The sequence below is a fragment of the Spermophilus citellus genome (genome assembly GCF_964194105.1).
Source record: "Spermophilus citellus genome assembly, chromosome: 1".
In the NCBI taxonomy this organism is placed as follows: Eukaryota; Metazoa; Chordata; class Mammalia; order Rodentia; family Sciuridae; genus Spermophilus; species Spermophilus citellus.
This window is the reverse complement of record NC_138182.1, coordinates 36,076,812-36,085,344: the sequence shown is the minus strand read 5'-3', so window position 1 is coordinate 36,085,344 and position 8,533 is coordinate 36,076,812.

The following is an 8,533-nucleotide window of genomic DNA, read 5'->3' as shown; positions in this document are numbered from 1 at the left end:
TTCTTTTGCAGTGGAGCACCTCTGGAATGGGACCATTTGCATATCTGTCTTAATTACTCTTTGCATAAGAAGAGATTGGGAGCTGCCATTCTTATTTGGATGCATTAGGGCCAATTCAAGCTGCAGGGAGAGGTGGAACTGAGGACTCCCTGCCTGGACTGGAGACTGTGGACTCACAAACCTGTCAGCTTTGGTTTCCGCTTCTGGCATCCAGCTGCCACCGCCAAGTTTGATTTCTGAGACCAAATCAACACACCTGTCCTTCCCTGCGGGAGCCACGTGTGATCTTGGTTCAATGATGTTTCTAGACATCCTTTCCAACTACAGCGCTAGATGGTGGAGGGGAGATTTTTTTAAAAAGAGACCTCACAATCCCTCTGGTGGGATTTCCCCACCAAAAAAATATGGAATATTAAGGTTGAGGAAACTCAAAAGTCATCTAGCCTGGGGCCACATATTCAAATGTTTATGCAGCTCCGTCTAATGGTACTTTCTGGATGGTGGAATTATTCTGTATCTGTCATCTCCAGTTTGGTAGCCACTAAACAATATGTGGCTACTGAGCATTTGAAATTGCCTGGTGTGACTGAAGAACTGAATTTTAAAGTTTTAGTTAATTTGAATTTAAATGTAAGTCACCCCGTGTGGCTAAGAGGCTGATAGATTGGACATTACAGCCTTTGGAGTCAGGCAAGGCTGGTCAATGTGGGGAGCCCCTGGGTCCAAGTAAGGTCCTCCATCCAGTCTAAAGAATGACCCTAGCCTGAGTGCAGTGGTGCACACCTGTAATCCCAGTGGCTCAGGAGACAGAGGCAGGAGAATTTCGAGTTCAAATCCAGCCTCAGCAACTTAGTGAGGCCCTAAGCAACTCAGTGAGACCCTGTGTCTAAATAAAATACACAATATGGCTGGGGATGTGGCTCAGTGGTCAAGGGCTCCTGAGTTCAATCCCTGGTACGGCCCCCCACAAAAACAAAAACACAACAGAATACACTGAATTCATGCAACGTACTGAACATCCAAGTTCAGCAGAGCAGCATCTTGGAGAATGCTGGCTACTTGTCCTGATGGTGGCAACTGCAGCTCCACAGATCAGGCTCCATGGCACCAGCGTGGGAAAATTCAAAATCTGAGGTATGACTTCTACTGAACGTGTATCACTTTTACACCGCCAGAGCATTGAAAAATCGTCAGTGAAGCCACTGTAAGCAGGGTAGGGTCTGAATCCTCACTGTATTTAATCCTCCCGACAGTTTCACCAGACTGACATGGGGATTTCTCCATTCCTCTTATTCTTCCAGGCAACAAGAATCTCCCCAGAGCATCTCAAATACCCCCACGGGAGAAGAGAGGGTATTTGTCTCTTGGATTTAGGGGGCTGGAAGGAGTCTGTCTAGAGGTCTGAAATTTCTTTGAAGTCTCATATTTTATCTTTAAAAAAAAAACTACACATGGACTTGGCAGTCTATACTTTAATATATTTGTGCTTACTTAATATTAAGACAAAATCCCCTTCAAATCTTCAAGTAAAACTGGACGTTTCCAAGAGAATCGACAGTTTCACCTTGTGGCTTTGTGAATCATCTGACCCACAGCTCCTATCCTTGGGTGCCTCATTTCCCACTTGGAGAAGCGCTGATACAGAGCAGATGATCTAAAAGATCAATTTAAATTTCTCTGCTACCCCAACTTTTCATCATTTAGCAGGTAGAGAGGAGGTTTTCCAGGAAGATGGGAATAGGCTGGGGACATGAATTTGGATCTTGCTCATTGTCTTTATATTGAAGATATTTCAAGGGCGTAGATGAAGAGAGGAAAGCAGAGCATATGACCTGCTTTAACGATGCCATTGTCTTTGGTTGCTTTTGTCTTCAAAGGGAAAGACAGAGATGTCAAGGAAGTTATAGGAAAAGAACCTATGTGTGGGGAGATAGCAAACACAGTCTTAATTCAGCATGTTCTTTAGGCAAGTTAAGGTCAGGTGGGTTGACACAGGTAGTCAGTGCAGTGCCTGGATATGTACCCTGACTAGCGAGTACCAGACAGAGGGGAACAGTTCTCAGAAGGGTCCCGGTGGATTTTGTAACTCTGTGCCTTCTCAGTGTACCAATTTTTTTTTTTCTTATATTTCTTCATTATTCCTTTCCTTATCTCAAAGGCTTCCTGTCAATCAGAGGATGTCAAGGACAGTTCAAGAATTATGACAACAAGTTTGTTGCTATTCATGACTTAATGAAATTAGTAGTAGAAGAAATGTAGAAATGTTTCATGGGCATTTTTTACTTAGAGGAGAGATTGGGAAGAGGTGGGACCCCTTGCCTGTTAACGGTCATCTTCTACCATGGCTACGGGCAGAGTGCAGTGTGTTGTGGGTTCCCTTGGATGGACTGGTCTTACAATGAACGTCAGTTGTTCTGGACAAATCTTCAGGTTCCTTTTATCTCTTTCTACATAAAAAAAATAAATCTTGAATTCACCAGATGATATCTACAGTTTCTCTCATCATTCTAACAAATGTTTATCTCTACCTAAACATTGCCGCCATGTTTTCAGTCGTCTACTAGATACAGCTTCCTTACTGAGATTTCCTAAGTGTCTCAAAATACAATAAAAAGAATTTATTCTCCCCACCCCCTGCAACCTGCTCTATATCCTACATTTCTTTTCTGTCAGATAATAGTGAAATGGCTCACTCAGTTTCCCCCATCTTTGATGTCTCCTCTTCTCCTACCACATTTAGTTGCCCAACTTGTCAAACTTCTTCTCCTATACTTGCAACCTTCCCCCTGCTCTGGTTTGATTCATACCATTATCATGACTAGTCTAGACTATTGCTCTAGCTTCTAAGCTGTTTTGTCCCCTGATTTCTAGTCTTTCTCACTTCTGGAGTAACTTTCATATGGCCCTCCTTAATTTTTTTTTTTTAAATTGGATACAGCTATCTCCTGCCTCAAATTTCCTATTGATCTTTATTGTTTCAAGATAAGTGGTAAGGGTTGCAAGATTTGTCCCAAATGAACTTTTGTCAGTTTTCACTTTTAACCTGACAATCAAACCACACAGAACTGTCTATCATTCCGAAAGCCTGGGATATTCTGTTGTGGCTCCAAATTTACACACGCTACTTTTTGTCTGGAATGCTCTTGATTTTTGCATGTTCATATTTCAAGTTTAGTTTCAAATGCCAGATCCTTAAAAATTTTTTTTTTTTTTTGCAACTTTTCCAGTTAGGATTCGCTCTTCTGTCTTCTGTACCTTCCAACTTTGTCCATGGCTCTTTTACAGTGGTGAAGCTTGGTAATTAATTGGTTTTCAACTCACTTGTATTCTCCATTAGATGGGAAGATCCTGAAGACATATAACCTATTTATCTCTGTGTCTCTGGAGCCTAGCACAGTGCCTACTGTGAAGAAGATGCCCAGCAAACTTGGTTCAAATACCCATCTTAATAATCACAGTGGCCAGCTGCAAATTCCTTAAGAGGAGGGATCATGTTTTATTTATCTTTATGTCAGAAATGCCAAGTGCTTTCCAAACATTCACTGACTCAAAGAATCAGAAATCCCCAGATATCAAATATGATCCCTAGGGAAATATCTCTCGACCTCTCAAGTTTTGTGACTTTGAAACTTTTCAAATCACTCTTGGAAGCCAAGACTTGGGAAGTCTGTCATGGTGGCCAAACTTTGGGTGTTCATTTCATTTCTACCCAGAAATTATACTAAGAATGGTGATAGCTACTATTTACTGAGGGCATCCTATGTGTCAAATTTTGCATTAAAAATTACCTCATCCAATTAGCATTTCTTTAAAGGCAGTGATGATTGAATTGAGGGCTATCATCAGAAGAGGTTGGAATTCATCTAAAATTACCGTGTGCACATCTGAAAGACTCAAATTATTGTTTAAGCCCCTCAGACATCACACCACTAATCCTTTTCTAATGATCTCATCTTAAGAAATAGCATCAGCAGGAGGACTGTTGAGCCTCCCCCCCCCATAACAACATAATGAGCAGATTTGGGTATTTACATAATAACTCAGAACGATTTCAGGGCATTTTAGACAAAATATATAACCACTTAGATTGCTGTCATTGCAGTTATCTCATCACTCTTAGAAATTAAATGGAGACAGAAATGGAAAAAGCAAAAATCTGGGAGGGTTTGGATAGGCTGCCCTGGATCGAGCTCCTGAAATGTGCTGGGTTTGCAGCAAAGTGCTACAATTAGGAAATTTGATTCATAGAAAATGCAAGCATTAAATCTTTGAGCAAGATATCAAAAATTTATCTGAGGTAGATTCAAACTAGAGTCCAAAAACACTTTTTGAGAATGGCTGCTATTTATTCATGGAGGGGAAGCAAGTGATGATGTTCCTAGCATTTCATATAACATGTCCTATTTTCTTTTTCTTTTATATTATTTTAGTACTTTGCTGATCTCTTTTCTTAAAATTTTGCTAATTAGACTTTCTATTTATTATTTTGTAGCTTAAAATATTTACCCAGATGATTATTATTTTCTTTTTTTAATATTTATCTTTTAGTTGTACACAAAACCTTTATTTTGTTTATTTTTAATGCGGTGTTGAGGATCGAACCCAGGGCCTCGCAAATGCTAGGCAAACGCTCTGCGCTGAGCCACAACCCCAGCCCGATTATTATTTCCTTTACTCCTAATTTTTCTTGGAAATAATTTTATTGCCTTCTGAGATTGTTTTCTCTCTTTTGAAATCTATCTTTTGGAAGTTCTTTTTCCAAGTGTTTGTGGATAATAATCTCATTCAGGCTTTTTTTTTTTTTTAATTCAAAATGTTTTTATTTCTTCTTCACATTGGAAGGACTGTTTTGCTGCATTGACCATGATTTTCTCTCAGTTGTTGCTGTGTTAAGTCTGCTGTGAGCTGATGTTCTTGGTGGGTGATCCGTCTTTTCCTTGGGCACTTTCTCTTTGTCTTTGGTGATTCTGCAGGCTCACTTTGAGGTGTTTGGGTGTGAATTTTTCTGAGAGTGAGGGAACTTCATGAATCAAAGGATTGCTGCTATGAAATCACTCTGGAAAGGATTCATTCATTACCTTTGACTATTTCCTTTTTCCCCCACTTCCTCCATGATCTCCTTTGGTGTTCCTTTGGATACATTTTAGATTTTTTTCCCCCTTTGCCATTGCTTCTGGTCATTGTTCAGCTTTATGTTTAAGTTCACTAATTTTCTCTGTGGTTCTGACCAGTTACTTTATTTTGTTTCTTGAATTTGTAACTGATCTTTTTAATCAAAGGTTGCCTGATTAATTTGACTATCTGTGTTTCTCTGCCAAACATTTTTCTTTAAATGCGATCTTTCATTTCTTTTTATTGTTGCAAAAAAAAAAAAAAGACAGAACGTGACATCTACTATCTTAACAAACTTTTAAGTGTATGCATATTATTGTAACTATAAGTGCAATGTTATATAAGGTACAGCAGATCTCTAGGATTTTTACCTTGCTACTTTCCTGTTTTAAATGTATCAAGCAAATATTTTATATTCATAACTGATAATCCTAGTATCCTATCTTTCAGGGCTGATTTTACAATTTTTCATTTCTTCTTTGAGTGGCTTGTTTTCCTTCCTCTTTGGGGGATTTATCTTTCTTTATTCTTTTTTCCCCTTGGTCACTTTCTCATTCTCTTTATAAACACTAATTGAAATTTTATTGCAGGAATTCTCTGAGACCTTCATTGGAACTTATTCCTTTTTATTTTTGGCTTACATATTTAGAGAGAATTCTAGCCACAAAACCTTTAAATGTATGTTTATAGTTAGTGTTATGGTTTGGATATGGAGGGTTCCCCCAAAGCTCATATGAGATAAGCAGGAAAGTTCTGAGATGAAATGATTATGAGATTTGGAACATAATCAGTGAATTGATCCATTTGATGTATTAATAACTCAAAAGGACTACTGGGGGGAAAATGTAGGCCTATGGGGCATGGTTGGAGGAAGGTCACTGAGGTGTGCCTTCGGGAATTATATTTTGTCCCAGCTCTTTGTGCACGGGCGCCCTCCCTCTCTCTTGCTCTCAGGTGTGGGCAGCTGTCCTCTACCATGTTCTTCTACCACAGTGTTGTGGCCCAGAGCAATGGAGTCGGCTGACCATGGACTGAACATCTGCAACTGTGAATCCCAATAAATGTTTCCTCCTCTAAGTTGTCTTATCCAGTATTTTGGTAACAGCAATGAAAAGTTGACTGACACAGATATTTTCTGAGACTTTACCCACTCCATCAAGAACCAAGAACAAGACAGACTTATTCCAATCTGTCTCTCAGGTAGACTTTATTTTTAGTTCAATTATTGAGTTTTCTATCCTGAGGGGTGTGTGTGTGTGTGTGTGTGTGTGTGTGTGTGTGTGTGTGTGTGTTTTGCCAGGATTCAGGCCTGAAGTATTTCCAATAAGGCAAAGGGATTGTCAAAAATCCATGAAGTTCTTGGCATTTCTTAGAAGAAAACATATGACATAAGTCTTCTCTTCATGGAAAGCTTGAAACTATTGCTTCTTAAATATCTAACATTTTATAATATAATAAAATTATCGGAAAGGAAAGTCTTGCACAAGCCTTGGAATAATTGTCAACTGAGCACTGGGTGGCCAAAGCTTTTTCAAAATCTGGGCTGCTTTTTATCCCTGACCCCCCCCCCCAAAAAAAAAAAAGGAGACGTGTGAGTGTGCGTCTGTGTACATGTGTCTGTGTTCATGTGTCTGTGTTCATGTGTGTGTACATGCATAAGCAGAGAGGTAATGGCAGTGAGGGGGTGGCGAGGGATGATGCTACTTCAGGGGAGGAAGGACAGGGAAGCTGATCTTCCTTGCAAGGATAAAACCTGCCCAGGGTCATGTCTGGCAGCAACGGTACAGATTGGCCCAGATATCAAATCAGGCCCAGGAAATGCAAGGTAATAATTAATTGCATGTCTCCTTCAACCCACGGCATTCTCAGGTGCAGTTCTGCAGGGGTCCCCCTCCTGTGAAGGCTTATTTGAATTCTGGCTCATGATCTGGAGGAGTATGTTGCCAGTCCACTAATGACTTTGAATCACATTAATTTCGAGGGCTTAAATCACCAGCATGGACTGAAAAGAATGCACGTCGCATGAAATTTCTCTTGCTGCTGCAACACATCACCACAATTTAGCGATTGAAAGCAGGGTGAATCTATCATATTTTAGTTCTGTAGGTCAGAGATGGACAAGGATCCACCATACTGAGGTCAAGCCAAGGGCTGGGCTGTGTTCTTTTCTGGATTCTTTAGGGGAAGACCCACTTCCCTGCTCCTCCCAGCTCCTACAGACCTCCGTTGGTCCTTGAAAATGGCCTACTACATTTCAGAACAAGCAATGGGGGGCTGAATCCTCCTTTTGCTATCATCTCTCTCTCTCTCTCTCTCTCTGTCTCGGGTCTCTAAGGGAGAGTTTCTCTCCTTTGAAGGACCCTCATTATTATTCCAGACCCACCCAAGTAATCTAGGACTCTGTCCCCATCTCAAGGTTCTTAACCTCAGTCACATCTGCAAAGTCTCTTTGGCCATATAAGGTGACATCATTACAGGTTTTGGGGATTAGGACGGGGATGTCTTTGCAAGGTGATGGCATTATTCTGTCCACCACACACCTAAAGAGGTGAGAAGTCAGAGCCAGGTGAAACTCAGTTCCCAAAATGGAGATGAAAGTGAAAGGTCGTTGATGGGTCTGAGCTGCCATGAGCCAACAGGCCAGGAACAGGTAGGGCCCGGAGAGTGCTCAGTGCAGAGAGAGGAGACGCGATTCAGCTCTGAGTGGGAAGCCAACCATCTAAGTGCCCTTCTGGGCTCGGCCCAGAGAACCCATTTTGGAGAAAAGTAAGGGTCAGGCCATTGCTTCAGGAAGCTGTGGATATTAACCTTCGTTTGTGTTTTCCATTCAAACTAATGTGTTTTAAATTATAAATTATCTCTTTGGATAGGGTGTCTTGGAAGGAGTCGGAGGAAAAAGTACACAGATCTCATGGTTGAGGGGAAATCAGGGGAGGCTTAAGAACAATGTATAGAAATGGTGTTTCTGAAAACACCCTAAGGCCGTGTCCAGGGGTCTAGTGAGGGGCAACAGGTGACGGTAAAGGTTGGTCAGTGTCAGTGAGATATAAAAAATGAAAACCCTTGAGACTGGGACTGTGGGAGGCAGAATAAGGACGCCTCAAAGAGATCCAAGTTCCAATGCCCAGAGCCGGTGACTAAAACACCTTATATCCTGGTGATATGGGATATGGTATGTCATAGGCTTGGTGCAAGGGACTTGGTTTATGTTGTTAAGAATTAGGGTGATTACCCTCATGTAGTTCTAAAAAAAAAAAGGCTTGGTTGGCCTGATGCTGTTGCTTCGAGCACAGAGGAAGCGCCACAAACTAAGGAATGCAGACGATCTCTAGAAGCTGGACTGGCAAGGAAACGTATTCTTCCTGGAGCCGCTAGAAGGCATGTAGCTCTGCCCACACCTTGATTTTCACTCAGACCCATT